We start from the raw sequence: 21,746 nt of genomic DNA, 5'->3' as shown, positions 1-21,746 counted from the left end.
CTCACATAAGACTGTGATTTTGACACAATTAATTATTTCCTTGTAATTCTAATTTTTTATGTTTCAGGGTTGTATCAATCAAGAAAAAGACAAAACTCAAGCTTTTGACGAATCCAGATAAAAGAAGGGTTGTCAAGAAATTTGATTTGATTTACTATTAATACACTAAATTACTACAAACTAGCAGATTTGAGCAGTAGGGCGGATGTTACCGTATGGTTACATGAATTCATTACCATGGCTGATATTTATCTAGTGTTTGTGTGACTTTTGGTACTTTTTGTAAGCATTGGTGTCATTGGTTAAAATGTCACAGGTGACACTTAAGTTTGAAGTTTCTAATATATTTCTGTTTTCATTTTCTTCAAAGCTTGAAATGTCATTGAATTACATTTTAACAGGCTATATTACATGTGTTCAGTTGCTATTCTTGATTTATTGAGGCAAAATTGCGTTGTAGTCCGATTTGGACCAAAGTAATAGCAACAATGGTATTAATAATTTCTAAGTATATTTCCAATTTGAAAGTATTTAGTTTCTTAAAATATTATTGAATTTAATTTTAGAGTAGGTTATTGTGCTTTTTTTTGACTGAAAATAATGATATAGTATGGACGAAAGTGTGATTTGGCGTTGCTTGTGACATAAGTAATGGTGTCACCGGTCTTATGTCACAAGTCACATTCAGATGCTCTAATTTCCATGTAAATTTCTATTTTTGAAGTCTTTGGTTTTTGAAATATTATTAAATTCCATATTTAACTGTGGTTATTACACTGGTTTGACTGAAATTAATGATATATTGTCGAAATTGCAATTTGGTATTGCTTGTGACATAAGTAATGGTGTCACTGGTCTAATGTCACAAGTGACACAATGTCGCTAAATAAGATATGCTTTGGTCACATTATTTCCCAACATTTTATTCCAAACGTTTCTGAACATTGCTGGTAATAAGCATATGCAATATTGTTGTTGTTAATGTACAAACATTTTTATGAAATAATATATTTGCATTCTATGTTGCTTGTGACCGATGACAACAAAAAGCAACATTTTCTCCAATAGTTGGTAATATTATTGTACTATGATTGTTGTTGATTGTGTCCTTTTGTCTATAACTTACTAAATAAAGTTTGATACTCAACAAAAATCATTTGGTTATTGAGTTTTTTGTCTCATTTTGGTGTCACCGGTCACAGGTGACACCAGCAACCTATAGGTATTGTTGACGATATTATGCTGCGTTAGACCTTAAAGTTATCTAAAGGGCCTTTGATTCATGAAGTACAGGGTTTTTGTTACATATATAGAAACATGAATGGACTATTATGTCACTTTTATTTTGAGAAAAAAAACTGGCACCTTTTGAACTTGGCTCATATATATATATATATATATATATATATATATATATATATATATATATATATATATATATGTCTGTTTGTGTCTCTCTCTCTATCTCTCTCTCCCTCCCTTCCTCTCTCCCTCTCCCTCTCTCTTTCTCTCTCTATACATATATGTATTATATATTATATATATATATATATATATATATATATATATATATATATATATATATATATATATGTCTGTGTGTGTGTCTCTCTCGATCTCTCTCTCCCTCCCTTCCTCTCTCCCTCTCTCTCTTTCTCTCTCTCTCTCTATACATATATATATTATATATTATATATATATATATATATATATATATATATATATATATATATATATATAGGTGTGTATGAAATAGTGCCAGACAAAGCAGAAAGCAAAGTACAAGAAAAACAAAAACAAAACAAAACCAACCCAATAAATCGGCTTGCCTCGACTAGCTATCAAAGCTATGACTTCAGGAGTTCTGAGGTTCGATCTCTAGTCGAGGTAGGCTGAGTTTCTTGGAATTGTTATTTTTTCTTAATTTTTCCTTCTGCTTTGTCTATCACTGTCGTACACTTCATTTCAGGTCTTTATCTTCTTACTTCATTGCCTCCATATTATGTTACTATACTGAGGAATACTAGACTTTAGTTGAAAAATTATTAAATATAGAAATATTAGGAAGGTTGTTGTGATGATGATGATGATGATGATGATGATGATGATGATGATGATGATGATGATGACGATGATGATTACGTTGTTGTTGTTGTTGATTCCGTATTTTTTTTCCGATGACTACGATGTTACTAGTGTGCATCTGTGTGAGTGTGTCTATGTCAATATTGTATTGTTACAAATGTGTAACCAAATGGCAAATTGCTACTTTTTTTAGGACAATAAAGATTTATTATTATTATTGAGCAACATGCTAGACAAAATAAGAATTTCTAGTCCATATTTACAAAGTAGACAGAGCTCAAAGTACTTCACAATCTATGTTATTTAATCTCTAGCGGGTCACTAGTAAACAATTCCATTTTCGACATGCATCTAATTTGCACAAGCTCACGATTTTAAGAACAGGTCATTATCTCTTGCCAGATACTTATTCACATCTGCATCCTGTTCGAGCTATTGGAGATGTTCCTATAGAAAGTGAGTATTTTTTCTGTCATAATTATTAATTAAAATGTTTTGTTAATCACGCAACAAAATTACATTTCCAAAAAAAATAACCCCAAAGAAAGCCCAACCCTCCCCCCCCCCCATCTTTCGTTTTAAATATTTTGCCAAAATAAAATAAACAAAAAACAAACAAAAAAAAAACGAACTCTTCCTTCAATTATCGATCGACAAAAATTCGAAGTCCCAGGTTTGAGAGCTTATGCCAAGATGAGGGAGGTTTTAATCGATCGATATTTGAAGGACTGATTTTTGGCTAAATGCAAAAAATTTAACATGTTTTGTCTAAATAGAAAAGAATCCCGTTATCCATGCCATGACAATGCTCTGTAAATTGAGCTCTTGGGCTCAGTGTCTTGCTCAAGGGACGGAAGTTGGTGTTATGTTAAATCTGCTCGGCCACCTTTCCCTGTCTCCCCCCCCCCTCCCCCATTTTCTTCTTTCCGGTGGGCCAGTATTGTTGTCCTCTGGTAGCAATTTTGATATTTATTATATCATGGGCATGTCATATAATTTTATTTGAGCAATAATACCATTCGTTTTACAAAGAGAATAATTATCATGTTCATTTGCGAACAATGCATACGACATTAAAACAACAACAACAACAACAACAACAACAAAATACTTAACTATAAACTATTTTGCAATCAAACCTTCCCAAGTCTCTTTGTAAATTCTACAACTGACAATTATTATGTGTTAAGTTTGCTCTATCTGACCTCCCACGGTGGGCAGGAGGTCACTAACTGTGTCTTCTATCCCCCCTCATTTGTTTTCTCTTTCCATGTTGCTCTCTGTTTTCGGTTCTGGAATGAGATTTCAAGGTTTTATTTCTCATTCTGGCGAGGATCCTTAAATGGGAGGGAGACAGTCAAATGAGATGATATGTTTTCACTGCAAATCATCTCTCTGTTACTGTCATGTTCTATGATTATTAGTTTTGAAAACGGTATATTGTACATTGTAATTTGTAAACATTTGAGTGTATCTTTTATAGTGGGATCCTTTGCTTGTGCCTGGATGGGACTTTTAGGTATCGTCAAAACAGGCACATCGAGATATTTTCTCGTGGAATCATCTGTTCTCTATTTGACTCTGTCCCCCTTGTCTCCTGTACTTTTACCTCCATGTCGACAACTTCCCGCTATCGTATTCCTCTTTACTAGAGCTGAAATGACCCATTAGTGTCGCAAGCACCGTAAAAACCCGAAAAACAAACAAAACAAACACTTTTGCTCTAACTCTATTCTTACGTCTTTTTTTTGGTGTCAAGTCAAAGTCCCAGGTTTAAGAGTGTTTTTTTTTTTGCCAAGAAGGGGCATTTAAATCGATCGATATTTGAAGGACGAGTTTTCTGGCCAAATTTTAAAATATGGGTTTTTCCAGAGTACGCCAGAATTATGTTAAAGCCTTCTATTGCCAATTTTTATGTACATTGTTTCGAGTTGAAACCGACAAATCCATTTGAGATGCAAGAATTCCTCGAGTTTAATTAGATCGTACGAGGGAATCTCATAAATTTGAGTTACGTTGCAGTAATACAGTAATAGACAGACGGAAGATTTTCGTGCGGTCATCCTTCTATCAATTCGCTCTGATCTTATTGGATGTGACGGCGAGAGTTGGGGTGGGTGAAAGAGGAAGTATAGACGAACTCAAAGGTTATCTTGCAATTCCAGACTTAATCTTTATCAGGTTGGATATTTTTGTATATATATATATATATATATATATATATATATATATATATATATATATATATATATATATATATAATAGTATATTGCTATGGGGAAAGATTGGAATCGAATACTTTGAATTTTATATTTCCATTTAAAAGATTAATCATATAGGATATATTTTATCATAGTCTGTTTTATTTCTGGTTTCGGTATCATAGAGTTCTCATGCACTCCACACTTTAACCAGCCATCTACCCGCACAATGGAAAAACACGTATTTGAAGATCTGGCCAAAAAACTCGTCCTCTAAATCTCGATCGATTTAAACGATACTCATTTCGGTTAAATCTCTCAAACCCGAAACCTCGCGAGGTCCCAGGTTTGAGAGTTTGTGTCAAGATGAGGGTCATATATATATCGATCGATTTTTGAAGGACGAATACGGCAGTTAACTGGCCAAACAAATAGCCAAGCGGTATAACGTTTAATAATTTTGATTACTAAATAGTAGACTAGAAGAAAACATAGGAAATCAAAATAAAATTTAACAAACAAAAAAAAAACAAAACAAAAAAAAAAACAACAACAAAAAACAAATAGAAAATCATTAAAAAAAAAAAAAGAAACAAGCTTGAACTTGTATTTAGCGCATTGTCCACTTTATGCGCAGCAACACTTGCGAAGTAGAACGAGACATGGCACGTGTCAGGCGCTATCTTTTTTTGCCAGATAACACTGATACCGGCAACACGTTCATCTTACTCCTGAGTACTGTGAGAGAATGCGAGTAAAGAACTTTTTCTATGGACACAATTTGCGACACCCATAGGAGGATTCGTACCAGGGAAATGTAGGTCCGAAATCAGTCTGAATCTGAATCTGAATATGAATGTTACTCGAAGTCAACTCAGTCGGCTTCAACAGTCATGACGTCACTTCCCTCGTAATGACGCATAGTAACTTAGTAAATGGCTTTAAACTATCGGATCAATGGCGGACGCTCTTATGAAATATTTCTGACGATCATAAAAGTGTACCCAGAGTAGAAAAACATTATAAATCTGATCATGTTTTAACTTTTATACATTCTGATCACATGACATATGAAAAGTTCTAGCCAGCATGAAGAATAAAAAGTACCGGTTTTCTTTGTTTAGAACCACGCTGCTCGATGTTGCTGGGCGACGTGACATCAGACTATTGAATCCTATTCTGAGTATTTGTATTCGAGGGCGGCGAGAGTCTTGAGTGTGACAGCCATTGTTGGTATTTAGGTTGCAGAATTTTGATTATCTTCGTTTGAATGTTTCTAAATATGTTGTGTTCACACATGATTCGGGAAGAATGTTCCAGTCTTTGATAGTGCCGGGTGCAAATGGATATTTGAAGATCTTTGAGTTTGTAGATTGGTGTTTACGTTTTTTTGAGTGGGTTTTTCTTTGAATGCGTGTCTCTGTCTAGTTGTTCTTGCAAGATGGCCGTCATTTTATTTGTAATTTTGAACCATAAAGACTCGAGCATTTATCTAGCGTAATATCCACTAAACGTGCTTAAAGCGCGTTACAAGGAGCCCCTAGCCAACAACAACATTTAACACGTAGGGCGGGACATGACGCCTGTTAGACGATAGTTCATTTTATTTTCGACATAGACAACGCTTTTAACGGCCTGGTACTTGTTTTACACCCGAGTACGATAAGAGAATGTGAGTAAAGAGCCTTTTCTAAGGACTCAACTAATGCCCACTCAGAGAAGATTCAAACCCAGGACCTTCCGATAAGAATAAGAAGGCGAGTGTCATACCACTAGACTACAAAGCCACATTCAATTTCTGAGTCGCCTCGCTATTAACTGCACTCTTTGTTAAAATTGTTTTATCTGTTTTAATCATAGGTAATATTGTTTAAAATGCTGGGACGAAAGTTGATTCTAAACCTATTCCGTCTTGCCACAAATTAGTTTTACAGGAAGTGAAATGTATTTTTATAATGTCAAACAATCTATTATAGGTGTCACCTTCTAAAAATGTGTACATATTTACAGGTCTAATAACGGGATTGATTTAACTTTGATGTAATTAACAACATTTTGCGATGGTTTGATGGTATTTCCATTACTACAATGATCCCATAACAATTTGAGTTAGACCTGCAAATGTGTACTCGTTGCTTTCCAACAATATCTTTTTACAAAAAAAGAGAGAAAGGAATATCTTAAAACAAAAATAACATATATTAACGAACGATCCCATAACAATTTCGGTTATCAGACTTGCAAATGAGAACTACTTGCCCTACAACAATATCTTTTTACAAAGAAAAGAGAAAGTAATATCTAATAACAAAAAATAACAAAAGAAAATAAAACGAAAAAAAAAGAAAAATGCAAAAACGACCCCCCCCCCCTCCAACCACACCCCAAACAAAAAAAAAACCCCCAGAAAACAAGAAAAAAAACAAAAACAAAAACAAACCTAAAACAAAAACCAATATACCAAACCAATCATAACATGATAACACAAAATAAGAAAAAATGTGTTAAAATATCCAGAACATAAAATATCTATTATAAGATACAGCATTTAAATGTTACTCATTCAACATTATGGACTTGTCAAAGAAAATTGAATGCAAAGTTAACATAATCAGAATTGGAACAATATAGTTTTAAAACATATTTTAATAAACAAGTTTATGAAAAAAAAAACATTCTCATTTAGACGTCAGATTCATCCAGGCCGACGTATATTTATTTGCAGGTCTGATAACCCCAAATTGTTATACGCCTAGGTACACATAATTATCAGGTCTGATAAGCGAACGCAATTATTGAAACTAATTTAACAGGGTTGTTTTAATCGACACTGATTTGTTTTGGTCTGAGAGTGATATTTCTATTACAACAAGGACAAGAAGCCCATAACAATTTGGGTCTTCAGACCTGGAAATAAGTATACGTTGTTATGGGGCCCATTGTTGTAATGGAAATACCCTCAAACCAACTCAAAAATAAACTCCATTACAACAACGTTAAACTATGCCCATCATTTCATTCGGTAATCAGACCTGCAAAATTGTGCAACGTAGATCCAGACGTGATATACCGTTTTTAGACGATCGGGCACAAAAAGCTTAAGATTTTGTCAATGATACTAAAATAGAACAAATCACGCAAACAAATAAAACCAATCTCGTTAAAATTACTTTCGTGTTTTACGATTTAATAAAAAACAAAAACCCTCGGGGCCAGATCAAATTTGTTTAAATTATGAAATGGAATGACGTCATTGGAATTCAAGATTATTTTTAACCTTTTTGTAATCTCGAGAAAGCTTTCTTGTAGTACTAGATCCTTGGACTGAAATTTCACTATACTTACATTCCCTTTTCTAGTGTGACATTGGAATGGAATAAAATCTTAAAGTTGATTATTCGAAGCTCTTATACGTTCTCATTGGTGTTTGTGTGGGTGTTATATATGCGGCTATGTGGTCTTGAGGTATGACACTCGCTTTCAGATCGGAAGGTCCTGGGTTCGAGCCTCGCTCTGAGCATAGTTGAGTCCTTGGAGAAGGCTCTTTACTCACATTCTCTCATCGTACTCAGGTGTAAAATGAGTACCCGGCCGTTAACAGCATTGTCTCTGTCCGAAAAAATTGTAATATCGCCTAACAGGCGTCATGTACCGTCCTACATGTTAAATGTTGCTGTTGGCCAGGGACCCCTTGTAAAGGGCATTGAGCACGTTTAGTGGATATTGCGCTATATAATAGCTCAACTTTTTTTTAATAATAAAAAAGGTATTTTATATCACTACGGGTCACTTTGAATTTCTTCTGGTCTTAGATTAAATGTGACTCACCATTCTTGTACCCGGCTTGGCTCAGCGGTACAGTATTTGCTTCGTACCCGAAAGGTAACGAGTTCGATCACCAGCCGCTGCCCTGTGTGGCCTTGAGCAAGTCACCTCGTCCTAGCTCAATTTGCGGCGCTGCACTGCGGCTGATGCCTGGGTTATTACAGTATTCCAATGGAATAGACCCTTGAGACAAATTTCCCCTATTTTATTTTTTAAAGGAAACTATATTTTAAAAAATATATGCAGCTCTGACATCCGAACGCGATTATTAACCTAGTTTAAGATTATTGTTGTAATTGACAATATTTTGCGTCATCTTTTTGGGTAGATTTCCATAACAACAATGAGTCTATAATAAATTCGGTTATCAGATCTGAAAATAACTGCACGTCGGACTCACCGTCTCAAAACGGTATTGTGTCGTAGTGAGCGAGAGGCTGAAAAGGTTTGTTAAAGTTAAAACGATGAAAAAAAAAATTAATTTAATTTTTTTTTGTCAGCGTAATAGACTGGTTCAATCTACACGAAATGACAAATTCATTTCACAAACAAAATCTATACATAGAACGAAGTTGACGTCACTCGGGTCTTTGTTATAGTTTTTCTTTTTTGCCATCACGTTTATGAGTAATTTTCACTAAACTGTTTTATCCAGACTATAAAAGTTCATGGTTACACAGAGTTTTGTGTGTTGGTCCGTTACACTTCCGGATGGCAATGTTATGAGCTTCTTAGCCAAGCGCATACTATCTATAGATAGTATGCACTTGGCTAAGAAGCTCACAACACAGCCATCCGGAAGTATAACGGACCAACACACAAAACTATGTGTAATCATGAACGTTTATAGTCTGGTTAATACAGTTTAGTGAGAATTACTCACAAAGGCGGATGGCAAAAAACAATAACAAAGGCCTGATTGACGTCATCTTCTCTCTATCTATAGATAGTTTGAAGATGACGTCACTCAGGTCTTTGTTATTGTTTTTTGCCATCCGCGTTTATGAGTATTACTCACTGAACTGTATTAACCCGACTATAAACGTTCATGGATACACACAGTTTTGTGTGTTGGTCCGTTACACTTCCGGATGACAATGTTGTGAGCATTTTAGAAAAGCGCATACTAGCTATAGATAGTCCGAAGATGACGTCTCTCAGGTCTTTGTTATTGTTTTTTGCCATCCGCGTTTATGAGTAATGCTCACTGAACTGTATTAACCTGACTATAAACGTTCATGGATACACACATTTTGTGTGTTTGTCCGTTTTACTTCCGGATGGCAATGTTATGAGCTTCTTAGCCAAGCGCATACTATCTACTAGCTATAGATAGTTCGCAGATGACGTCACTCAGGTCTTTATTGTTGATTTTTGCCATCCGTGTTTATGAGTTATGCTCACTGAACTGTATTAACCCGACTATAAACGTTCGTGGATACACACAGTTTTGTGTGTTTGTCCGTTATACTTCCGGATGGCAATGTTATGAGCTTCTTAGCCAAGCGCATACTACTGGCTATACAATCTCTGTTCCATTATGACGTTGACATGGAATACAATCGTTCATTTAATTACCATACTCACTGGTGTTTGTGTAGATATCATGATAAAAAAAGTTATTTTTCTCTTTATAGACAGTTCGAAGATGACGTCACTCAGGTCTTTGTTATTGTTTTTTGCCATCCGCGTTTATGAGTAATGCTCACTGAACTGTATTAACCCGACTATAAACGTTCATGGATACACACAGTTTTGTGTGTTGGTCCGTTATACTTCCGGATGGCAATGTTGTGAACTCCTTGGCCAAGCGCATTCTATCTATAGGTCACTTTGAACTATCTCTAGCCTTAGATTAAATGTGGCCTATCGTTTCAAAACGGTATTATGCAAACGTACCTTTCTACTACAATGAAACTTTTATGAAATTACCAAAGAGAATTTCTAAGTCATTAAAACTTATTGAAAATAAAACTTGATGCCAGAGTAAGTAATGTTAAGGATTTTGAAGTGTTCTTTTATCATTGTGAGGGTAAGTTGTTGATCAATAAAGTTAGATATAGCGACTACTCTTTTGATCTCCTAAAATTACGAATTTTTACATTTTTAAATGGTAAGGTCTGTATTATGTCCTGGTGAGCGAGATGCGGAAAAGGCTTTTTAAAAGTGAAAACGATGAAATAAATGTGAAAAACTTAATTTTTGTCAATGTAATAAATTTGTGGTTTAATCTACATGAAATAAAAATCAAATTCAATTCAGAAACAAAATCTCTGCCGGTTTCACTTCTCTTGACGACCCATTCATTCATTCATTCATTCATTCATTCATTCTTCTTCGTTCAACTATCGTTTTCACACCCTCTCGTACCGAGATCCTCAATTCCGTGAATGTCGATCAACAAACAATCACAAAATCTTATACATTCCCTGTTCTATTATGACGTTTGACACGGAATAATAGAATCGTTATTTTGATTATTCTAAGATCTTATCCGTACTTGTGGAGATGTCATGTGTGGATGTCATGGTAAAAAATTAATTTTATCTTTACAGGTCACTTTGAACTTATTAATTCAGAAAAGTGAGTGGAGCAGGCACTTATGTTGGTAACAACAAGATATGAAGTGAATAGAAAAGTGCCAGAAGACAATAGAGAATAAAAATTTTTTCGCGGCGGTGGTGGGGTTTGAACCTGCGACCTTATTGGTACGACAACTCCGCCTGGCAGGTGAGAGCGTGGCTCTACCGTGTGAGCTATCCACGAACACAAAAATATTCGTTTCAAACTCAAAGTCATTACTAGATCCCTCTCTCACCTACTTCTTGAGACCGCCGATTCGTTCGTACACCACCATCGCGAATAATTTTGACCAGCAGTTAAGCTTAATAGCCAATATTCTCAACACAAACATATAACATAGAAACGATTGAGACATTGAGTATGCTCCGGTGTATGGGGTGAATTTTAATTCAGAAAAGTGAGTGGAGCAGGCACTTATGTTGGTAACAACAAGATATGAAGTGAATAGAAAAGTGCCAGAAGACAATAGAGAATAAAAATTTTTTCGCGGCGGTGGTGGGGTTTGAACCTGCGACCTTATTGGTACGACAACTCCGCCTGGCAGGTGAGAGCGTGGCTCTACCGTGTGAGCTATCCACGAACACAAAAATATTCGTTTCAAACTCAAAGTCATTACTAGATCCCTCTCCACATACTTCTTGAGACCGCCGATTCGTTCGTACACCACCATCGCGAATAATTTTGACCAGCAGTTAAGCTTAATAGCCAATATTCTCAACACAAACATATAACATAGAAACGATTGAGACATTGAGTATGCTCCGGTGTATGGGGTGAATTTTAATTCAGAAAAGTGAGTGGAGCAGGCACTTATGTTGGTAACAACAAGATATGAAGTGAATAGAAAAGTGCCAGAAGACAATAGAGAATAAAAAAATTTTCGCGGCGGTGGTGGGGTTTGAACCTGCGACCTTATTGGTACGACAACTCCGCCTGGCAGGTGAGAGCGTGGCTCTACCGTGTGAGCTATCCACGAACACAAAAATATTCGTTTCAAACTCAAAGTCATTACTAGATCCCTCTCTCACCTACTTCTTGAGACCGCCGATTCGTTCGTACACCACCATCGCGAATAATATTGACCAGCAGTTAAGCTTAATAGCCAATATTCTCAACACAAACATATAACATAGAAACGATTGAGACATTGAGTATGCTCCGGTGTATGGGGTGAATTTTAATTCAGAAAAGTGAGTGGAGCAGGCACTTATGTTGGTAACAACAAGATATGAAGTGAATAGAAAAGTGCCAGAAGACAATAGAGAATAAAAAATTTTATTCTCTATTGTCTTCTGGCACTTTTCTATTCACTTCATATCTTGTTGTTACCAACATAAGTGCCTGCTCCACTCACTTTTCTGAATTAAAATTCACCCCATACACCGGAGCATACTCAATGTCTCAATCGTTTCTATGTTATATGTTTGTGTTGAGAATATTGGCTATTAAGCTTAACTGCTGGTCAATATTATTCGCGATGGTGGTGTACGAACGAATCGGCGGTCTCAAGAAGTAGGTGAGAGAGGGATCTAGTAATGACTTTGAGTTTGAAACGAATATTTTTGTGTTCGTGGATAGCTCACACGGTAGAGCCACGCTCTCACCTGCCAGGCGGAGTTGTCGTACCAATAAGGTCGCAGGTTCAAACCCCACCACCGCCGCGAAAATTTTTTTATTCTCTATTGTCTTCTGGCACTTTTCTATTCACTTCATATCTTGTTGTTACCAACATAAGTGCCTGCTCCACTCACTTTTCTGAATTAAAATTCACCCCATACACCGGAGCATACTCAATGTCTCAATCGTTTCTATGTTATATGTTTGTGTTGAGAATATTGGCTATTAAGCTTAACTGCTGGTCAAAATTATTCGCGATGGTGGTGTACGAACGAATCGGCGGTCTCAAGAAGTAGGTGAGAGAGGGATCTAGTAATGACTTTGAGTTTGAAACGAATATTTTTGTGTTCGTGGATAGCTCACACGGTAGAGCCACGCTCTCACCTGCCAGGCGGAGTTGTCGTACCAATAAGGTCGCAGGTTCAAACCCCACCACCGCCGCGAAAAAATTTTTATTCTCTATTGTCTTCTGGCACTTTTCTATTCACTTCATATCTTGTTTGAACTTATTCTAGTCTTTGATTAAATGCGACATATCGTTTCAAAACGGTGTTATACAGACCTTTCTACTACAATGAAAATTTCGTAAAATTACAAAAGTTTATCTCCAATTTCAGAACTTCATGAGAATTTCTAAGTTATTTAATTGAAATTGAAAGTTGATGCCTCCCCCACTCCCCCCATAGAAGCAAGTTCTCCGACATAATACCGTTCATATAGGATGTGTTACAAATGTCACTCTAAAACTCCTTTGCAATAAGTATATATTTTTTAAATTGAGCTTTTATATAGCGCAATATCCACTCAATGTGCTCTAAGATCTTTACAAGGGGTCCCAGACCAACAGCAACAACGCAACATTGAGAACGAGACATGGCGCCTGTTAGGCGATAAAACAATTTTTCGGACAGAGACAACGCTGTCATCGGCTATTTTACACCTGGTTAAGGTGAGAGAACGTCGATAAAAAGCCTTTTCCAAGGACTCAAACATGCGCTGGTCCGAGCGAGACTGAAACCTTGAACCTTCCGATCCGAAGACTATGGTCGTGCCACAAGACCGCATAGCCGTATAAACGAATTATATATATTATCATTCATGGGTCATTCAGCACGTCCTCAATCTTGATTTGTAATTTCCAATTCTTTGCAGACGATTTTCATATTCTTTATAATATCTGCACGTATTTATTTTGGCATTCCTTTCATACGTTTCCCTTGGGAAAACCCCACCCAGGAGTTCTATTTCAGATTGTGGTATTCGCTGGTTTCCTCAAAGTATACCCTATTCACTTCCATCCATTATCTTCGGCGGATTTATTTTTCCGTTGGTAGCTGATTGAATCGACTTCCCAGTTCCGATAATAAAAGGAGAAGAGGGCTAACAACCCTACCCTATTGATGCTATGCGTATAGGTAAAATACTCATAATATCCGCCAGCCGGTCGTACGAACAAAGTTTATTGTCTGATAGAATTTAGTGAGAACTATTCAGAACAATGGCTGGCTAAAAACAAGAACAAAGAGCTGAGTGACGTCAATTTCGTTCCTTCGATACCCTATCCACTTCCATCATATTCGGTGGATTTCTTCTTCTTTATATCTTTTTAGGGCTGGTAGCTGATTGGTGTTCTTGCACTCTGTCGTGCCCGGTCCCAGGTTCGATGAGAAAGGAGAAGGGTTAGGAGTAGGGCGAGCAACCCCACCCTATAGGGAATGAGATTAGCGGAAGAGTAGCGTCCCTTGATTGGACGTCACCGGTGGAGAAGTTATTTGTAAACAAACCAACTACAAGCCAAGCGCTCCAAATAAAAAACATTATTCATATATCTGTACAAAAAGGCATATCATAATCAACGTTATGCATTTTTGTACAGAGATATGAATAATAAATTTTGTATTTGGAGAGTTTGGCTTGTAGTTGGTTTGTTTACAAATAACTTCTCCACCGGTGACGTCCAATCAAGGGACGCTACTCTTCCGCTAATCTCATTCCCTATAGAAAATATTCCTACTTCAAAAATGCTAACAATATTTGTCTACAGTCTACACGAACTTAATATTAATTTATCTTCTTCCCAGCTCCGATAAGAAAGGAGAAGAGGGCTAGCAACCCTACCCTATTGATGCTATGCGTATAGGTACAATAATCATACTATCCGCCAGCTGGGTATAGATAGAATGCGCTTGGCCAAGGAGTTCACAACATTGCCATCCGGAAGTATAACGGACCAACACATAAACTCTGTGTAACCATGAACTTTTATAGTCTTGTTAATACAGTTTAGTGAGAACAACTCACAAACGCGGATTGCAAAAACAATAACAAAGGCCTGAGTGACGTCATCTTCGAACTATATATAGAATACAAACATACAAAACTATGTGTAACCTTGAAGATTTATTGTCTGATAGAATTTAGTGAGAACTATTCATATGTTAAAGACAATAAAAAAAGAGCTTAATGACGTCAGTTTCGTTCCTTCTATACCCTATCCACTTCCATTACATTTGGTGGTTTTCTTTTTTGGCTGGTAACTTATTGGTGTTCTTACACTCTACCCGGTCCCAGGTTCTATGCGAAACGAGAAGGATTAGGAGTAGGGCTAGCAACCCCACCCTATAGAGATTATTACCACTCCAAGTTGACAATATTTGTTTACACGAACTTAATAATTTCGAAGTAGATATCTACTTCTTTTCGAATCTCTTTATCAAAATGAGATTTCTAAAATTGTAAATTTATTTTTTATTCTTTTGTATCTCCACAAAATGAGTAAAAAACAGTCCTTCAGAGCCACCAGGCCCATGTGAAATGGACAGTAGCAATTGCTTGCTACCCTTTGGATAGGTCGCTAGGCCATCGCAAAGTACTTTTCGACAGATCTAACAGACCTAGCTACCCAATCACTGTTGGATGGACAGGGAAATCAGAAAAAAATCTCGACTGCACCCGGGATCGATCTCGGCGGTCCCTTTGCTTATGAAGCGAGTGCTCTACCAACTGAGCTATCGCCCCCCCCCCCCCTCGCCCTTCCAAATGAGTAAGTTCTATGTATAATATACTTCAAAAATCAATACGCGAAGGTTCAGATAATATGTGATAAAGATACATAATCCCTGCTATAAATATTATATTGGTAAGTATTTTCTAATCTAATTCATTTTCTTCCTTCTTATTTAGGAAAGCATATGAAGGTTTTATTTGATAGGAATATTTATCTTAATGTTCAAATCCATAGTGAATTAGCAAAGCAAATATAATTATTGTTGCCTTTTTTTTTTGGGGGGGGGGGGGGAACTAACTGATGTACTCTGGAAAGATACATATTTAAAATTTTGGCCAGAAAACTCGTCCTTGAAATATTGATAGATTTAAATGACTCATCTGGGAAAACCTGGGACTTCGCGAAGTTTGAGAGTTGTTTTTTTTTCCACGATGTGGGTCAGTATTATTGATGTGTCCACTTCACACTTTTTTCTGAATGGTTGATGTCATTTAGTGAGAACTAATCCTCCAAATGGCTGCCTAAAAAACAATAAGAGAGAGAGAGAGAGAGAGAGAGAGAGAGAGAGAGAGAGAGAGAGAGAGAGAGAGAGAGAGAGAGAGCTGAGTGACGTCAACTTCGTTCTTTCTATAATACCGCTTTGAATCGACTGGTCAAAACATTTTATTTTTAGGAATATTACGCCATAATCTCCGACACATTATTCTAAAATAAAAGTGAATATCTGTTAAAATTCCATGTATTCACCCTTATGAAGAAATTTGTCTTTGGGGTCGAATCAAAGTGAAGACTGCAATAACCCAGGCGTCAGTTTGGTAGCGGCGCAACAAAGTGATCAAGGGCGAGGTGACTTTCTCAAGGCCACACAGCACGGCGGGTTGTCGAACTCTGTTTCTTTCGAGTACGAAGCAAATACAATACCCTGAGTTACGCTGTCCCGTAATAGATAGAATGAACTTGACGTCACTCGGGTCTTTGTTATTGTTTTTTGCCATCCACGTTTATGAGTAATTCTCCCTTAACAATATTAACCAGACTATGAAAGTTCATGGTTACACAGAGTTTTGTGTGTTGATCTGTTATAATTCCGGATGGCAATGCTGTGAGCTTCTTAGCCAAGCGCATACTATCTATAAGATAACCTAATCTTACGAAAAAAAAGGTAGGAGGGGGGAGGGGTGGGGTATGGAAAGTTTACTAACACTAGAAAGCAGATGATTTGTTAATGGATCCGTAACACTCTATGACATGGTGCCAAAGAAAGCACGAAGTGGGTATGAGAGCTCACTGGAACACATTGTGCGTGCCATATACCTAATCATGTGTCACGCACATCTTCGTCGCTGGTTGGATCAATGTCCAGACAATAATCGTAATTACAACAGATTCGTTTGATTTTTCTATGTACTTTTACGTTTTCTGAAAAAACGCGGATTTTAAATTTTGGCCAGAAAGCTCGTCCTTCAAAAATCAATAGATTAAAATGACCCACCATTTTATGGATAACTAAAACCTAGGACTTCACGACGAAGGTCCAGGGTTAGAGAGTTTTTGACAAAACTAGTAAAAAGCCCGCAACTTCGCGGGGAAAGAACTATTTTCATTCGATATTGCTTGATTAACTTGATTACGATTAGATGCACACTTTAATCGATGTGCTTGTCGTCGCTGCCATGATTTATTCGGCATGATTTTAGTTTATCAATCAGTAGATATCAATATCAATAAGTCACAAGTCTTTACCACGATTGACTTGGGAGGCCTTCCGAAAGTTCCTACAAAGGGAAACAACTAAAATAATTCCTTCAACTAACCCCGAGAAAAAGTAAAACCTAGACTCCTTTAACTAACCCGAATGGGAAAATAAACACCCTCGAATTATGACTAACCCTAAAAGAAAAAAAAACACCCTCGGACTGCGTTGCACTACCTTTCAATACTTCACAAATTAAAATGGCGGCCGAGAATCAAAACAACGGTCAAATTAGGAAAGTTTAAACTTTCACAAATCTATCAAGGTTTGTTCTAGAGTTTTAAAAATGATTCTTTATGATGACAAATTGAATAAATAAACGCATGACAAAAGATCAACGGTGAAAATACAAATTGAAAGAATACTGGGGATGTAGGAGCTTTCGGAATGTCTCCCCTTTACCTAACTTATGTGAGGTCAAATGAAAATCTGAAGCAGACGCGAAAAATATCAAGTTTGTTCGGGCTAGAAGCTAGACAGATACAATTGACAGTTTGCAATAAATAATAGGATTCAATAGTGGTAACGTCACTTCCTTCCTAATGACGCATGGTAACTTAGTAACACTGGCTCTAAACTATCGGAACAATGGCGGACGCCCTATGAAATATTTCTCCGGCGAGCATAAAAGCGTATCTAGAGTGAAAAAAAACCCCATAAATTTGATCATGTTTTGACTTTTACACATTCTGATCACAAGACATATGAAAAGTTCTACCCAGCTTGAAGAATAAAAAGTCATGATTTTCTTTGTTTAGAACCAAGATGGCCGCCGTTGCCAGGCGGCGTGACATCAGACTATTGTATCCAATTGTAATTAAATATTTCCCAGGGCAATAATTATCACACCGATGGCATAAAAACGACCGTAATATCAGCAGTAATATGAGTTGACGTTGTTAATCGGTGAAACTTGTTTAAAATTTGTGTAAATCCGAATACCTTCATGTGATCAAGTGAATAATATCACTATGAATGCCACGATTTGCTGAAAAACGCCAACACACACACATATATACACCACACACAACACACACAAACACACACACACACACACAAACAAGAATTAAATTCAAAGCTTGTGTTTTAGTGTATCGTTGTCTTGAAGGTACTGCCCCTTCCTACCTTTCAGAACTAATTGAAAGATATTCAAAACCCCGCCCCTTACGTTCGGCCAGTGATTCCACAAAACTAGTTGTCCCCGAATTCGGAAAAATGCTGGAATGAGATCCTTTTCTCATTTCGGACCCTCTATTTGGAACGCCTTACCGCAGAGCATTCGTGAAAAAGAATCTTTGTCTATTTTTAAACGTTCGCTTAAAACATATTTGTTTCGATTTTAGTAGATGGTATGAGAAGCAAGATAGGTTTGGTTTGTGTTGTGTGTTGTGTTGTGTGTGTGTATGTGTGTGTGTGTGTGTGTGTGTGTGTGTGTGCTTGTGTGTGTGATTGAGTATGTTTCAGCCAAAGTAATTTGTAATTTAAGCGCTTAGAGTCTGGTGTCTCGGAGTTATAGCGCTATATAAGTTTTCAGTATTATTATTATTATTATTATTAACATACACGGAATTAGAACATACTACTACATAACAACACTGATCACCGCTAAATCAACAACACAGCGGAAGTAATAATAATACTTGATGTCATAAATAGATGATGCAAACTGACAACTTTTTACAGTGACGAAATTGGTTGATTTTGAGAGTGTTAGTGTCGTCGGTAAGTATTTTATGATATCTGTGTAACTCAACGAACGTTCAAACTGACTTTATACTATAAAAGGAAATCAAGTTATCTGTTTATCTATCTGTAAAAAATACATTTCTAATTTTCAAATCTTTCAGTCGAGTTGTGGGCCGTATCATTTTTTTCTATTGACTCAAATAAGCACAATGTTCTCCACAATGCTATATTTTTTAAAGAAAGGATGAGGGTCATTTTATTCGAAAGTGGAAAAATAATTTGATACGGGTACTGGTGTACGAATATTATCTTTAAAAGGTGGGTGATGCAAAGTAGGTAGAAAAAAAATATGCGAGAACCAGTTTCATAAAATATCAGCACTTTTGGACCAAAGATCGAACCACTGCTATTTGACATATCGACCGACATTGTACTTTTACGCGATGTAGACTCCATGAACATTGGGACAATTGGATATTTCACTTTTGTGTTTTCCCCCAATTTTAACAACAAGAAATGAAGTGAGTAGGAAAGTGCCAGAAGACAATTGAACCCGCGACCTTACTGGTACGACACCCCCGCCTGGCCGGGAAGATCTTGACTCTACCGTATGAGCTATCCACGACCCCAAAAATGATCGCTTCTAACCCTAGTCTCATTAGAGCCTTCTCTCCCCGACTTCTTGAGGTCACGGGTTCAACACACGCACAAACGCCGCGAAGTTAGTTGGCCATCATTTATTAATCTTAATAGCCAATATTCTCAACATTTTAAAGGTCTGAAAAAGTGTGTATGGAACAACGCTAGAGAAAGCAGAGAGAAAAATACAAGAAATAATAAGAAAATCTTCTCCCCCAAAAATAAAAGATCATGATGCCTGGACTGGGGTAGACTGGTTTTGGGGATGATTTTTAATTTTTTTTTTTGCTTTTATTTTACCTCTCTACTTTGTCTAGCACTGTTTCCTTCACACTGTTTCAGATCTTTAAAATGGGGGGGGGGGGGGGGGGGGGAGAGAGAACACAAACGTGATATATTCAATTGTCCCAATGTTCAGAGGAGTCTACATCGTGTAAAGGTACAATGTCCGTATGTCAAATGGCTGTGGTTCGATCTTTGCTGATATGTACTTTGTCCATTTAGACTCTTGACAAATGATTGAATATCCCACAAGGCATGGACCTGATGACTCACATTGTAATACACATGTCCTTGGAAAAGGCTCTTTACTCACATTCTCTCACCGTACTCAGGTGTCTGGGTGGGGTTCCTGAATCTGTTTTCTAAATGCTTTCTGTCTTTGTCCTGGAATGAGATTACTAAGTTTTGCCCTGACCCTGGCCGGAGTCCTTGGCTGTGAGGGAAACAGTAGAAAGTATAGTAACAGTTTTGTGAGATGTTTTTCCCCCTTGTAAATCATCTCTCTATTATTGTTATGTACTGTTATTATTATTTTATTTTAAACATATGATTTGTTAACATTTGAGTGTATTCCTGTTAGTGGGATCTTTTGCTGGTGTCTGGGTGAAAAATTTAGGTAATCTCAAACTTAGTGCACTGATAATGTGCTCTTAGAATATACATCTGTTCCCCTTTTGAAAATAACCCTTGTCTTATTTTCCTCAAGTCCTTTTAACTGTACATCTAGAATGTTTTTACTATCCAATTTTCATCCATTTTACTGGCGCTCATGTGACCTAAATGTGTTGCAAGCGCCAGGTGTAGTCGAGAATTTTTTGACCCCCCCTGTCCACCCAGTAGTGAATGAGTAGTTGAGTCTGTTAGATTTGGCGGAAATTACTTTTCGTTAGACTAGCATTCTATCCAAAGGTAGCAAGCAATTGCTTTTGTCCATTTCACCCTATAGAAACCGGGATAAACTCCGGCTCCATTAGTTGAATGGCTCTTAATGACTACTTTTAAAAAATATTATCGTGAGGAACACTTGATCATTTAATGATAGATACGATCTTATATCATTATGCTATACATTTTGTAAAATATTATATAAAACAACTAGAAATAATCCGTGGTTTTGGGAGAAATCATGATTTTAGCTCATAATACAATAATAGTATTAAAATCCTTCATTACAATGCGCTGTGTCATAACTTTTTTTTTTCATATCACATCAAATCATAGGGCTTTAAATTTGACCAATCGTACCATTAATCGCCTTTTAAAAATTGAGCTTTTTATAAAGCGCAATATTCACTAAATGTGCTCAAAGCGCTTTACAATGGGTCCCTGATCAACAGCAACACGAAACATGTAGAAGAGTTTGTAGGTAAAGAGCCTTTTCCAAGGACTCAACTATGCGCCGAGCGAGGCTCGAACCCGGGACCTTCCGATCCGAAAGCGAATTTCATACCACTATACCACATAGCCTTAGACTTTAAGTTACAATATATTGGAAATTACACATATGTATTTTCCATGAGATAAAAATATCAAAAAGGGGGAAACATATAAAATATACTTCAATTTTTTACATCCCTCAAAAACAAAAAAACAAACAAATAACAAAAAACAACCCCAAAAACAAACAACCCCCCCCCCCCAAAAAAAAAAAAAAACAACCATCAAAAACAAACAAAAGCAAACACTCCCCCCTCAATAAAAAATTAATAAACAAAACAAAAACAAATCAAAACAACAAACCAGTTCTTATTATTGACTTATTATGAATTCTCAGTCATCTATGAATGTGTTTTAAAGCACTAACCTACCATTTTTGCTTGATACGGTTGTTTCTGAGACTTGTCTCTTACGATAATAATACGTGGGATAAACGACTATTAGAGATAAAAGAGGTCTTCTATACAAAATGAACAAAATGCGGTTTGACATATTATGATAGGACTGACTTTTTAGCGTAATAAATCTTGACATAATAAATTGGTAGAGCACATTTTAGCAGTCTGTCTCATTCGATTTTGATATCTCTGAAATTACGTTCCACCCATATTGCATCTATCAAGATGACGAC

At 36.6% G+C, this 21,746-nt stretch overlaps 1 long non-coding RNA gene across 1 annotated transcript in view; it reads left to right on the top strand.

Moving 5' to 3' along the window:
• LOC144969161 (uncharacterized) overlaps nt 1-21,746 on the top strand; it is a 111,865-nt gene that overhangs the window by 74,112 nt on the left and 16,007 nt on the right. Inside the window, exon 4 of the long non-coding RNA XR_013644736.1 lies at nt 2,488-2,541. This is a non-coding gene — a long non-coding RNA (uncharacterized LOC144969161). The remainder of the gene's footprint in view (nt 1-2,487; nt 2,542-21,746) is intronic.

This window comes from Berghia stephanieae, chromosome 3 (genome assembly GCF_034508935.2).
Source record: "Berghia stephanieae isolate SIO BIC M18660-M18661 chromosome 3, UCSD_Bste_1.3, whole genome shotgun sequence".
Classification (NCBI taxonomy): Eukaryota; Metazoa; Mollusca; class Gastropoda; order Nudibranchia; family Aeolidiidae; genus Berghia; species Berghia stephanieae.
This window is presented reverse-complemented; position numbering and strand designations above follow the sequence as displayed.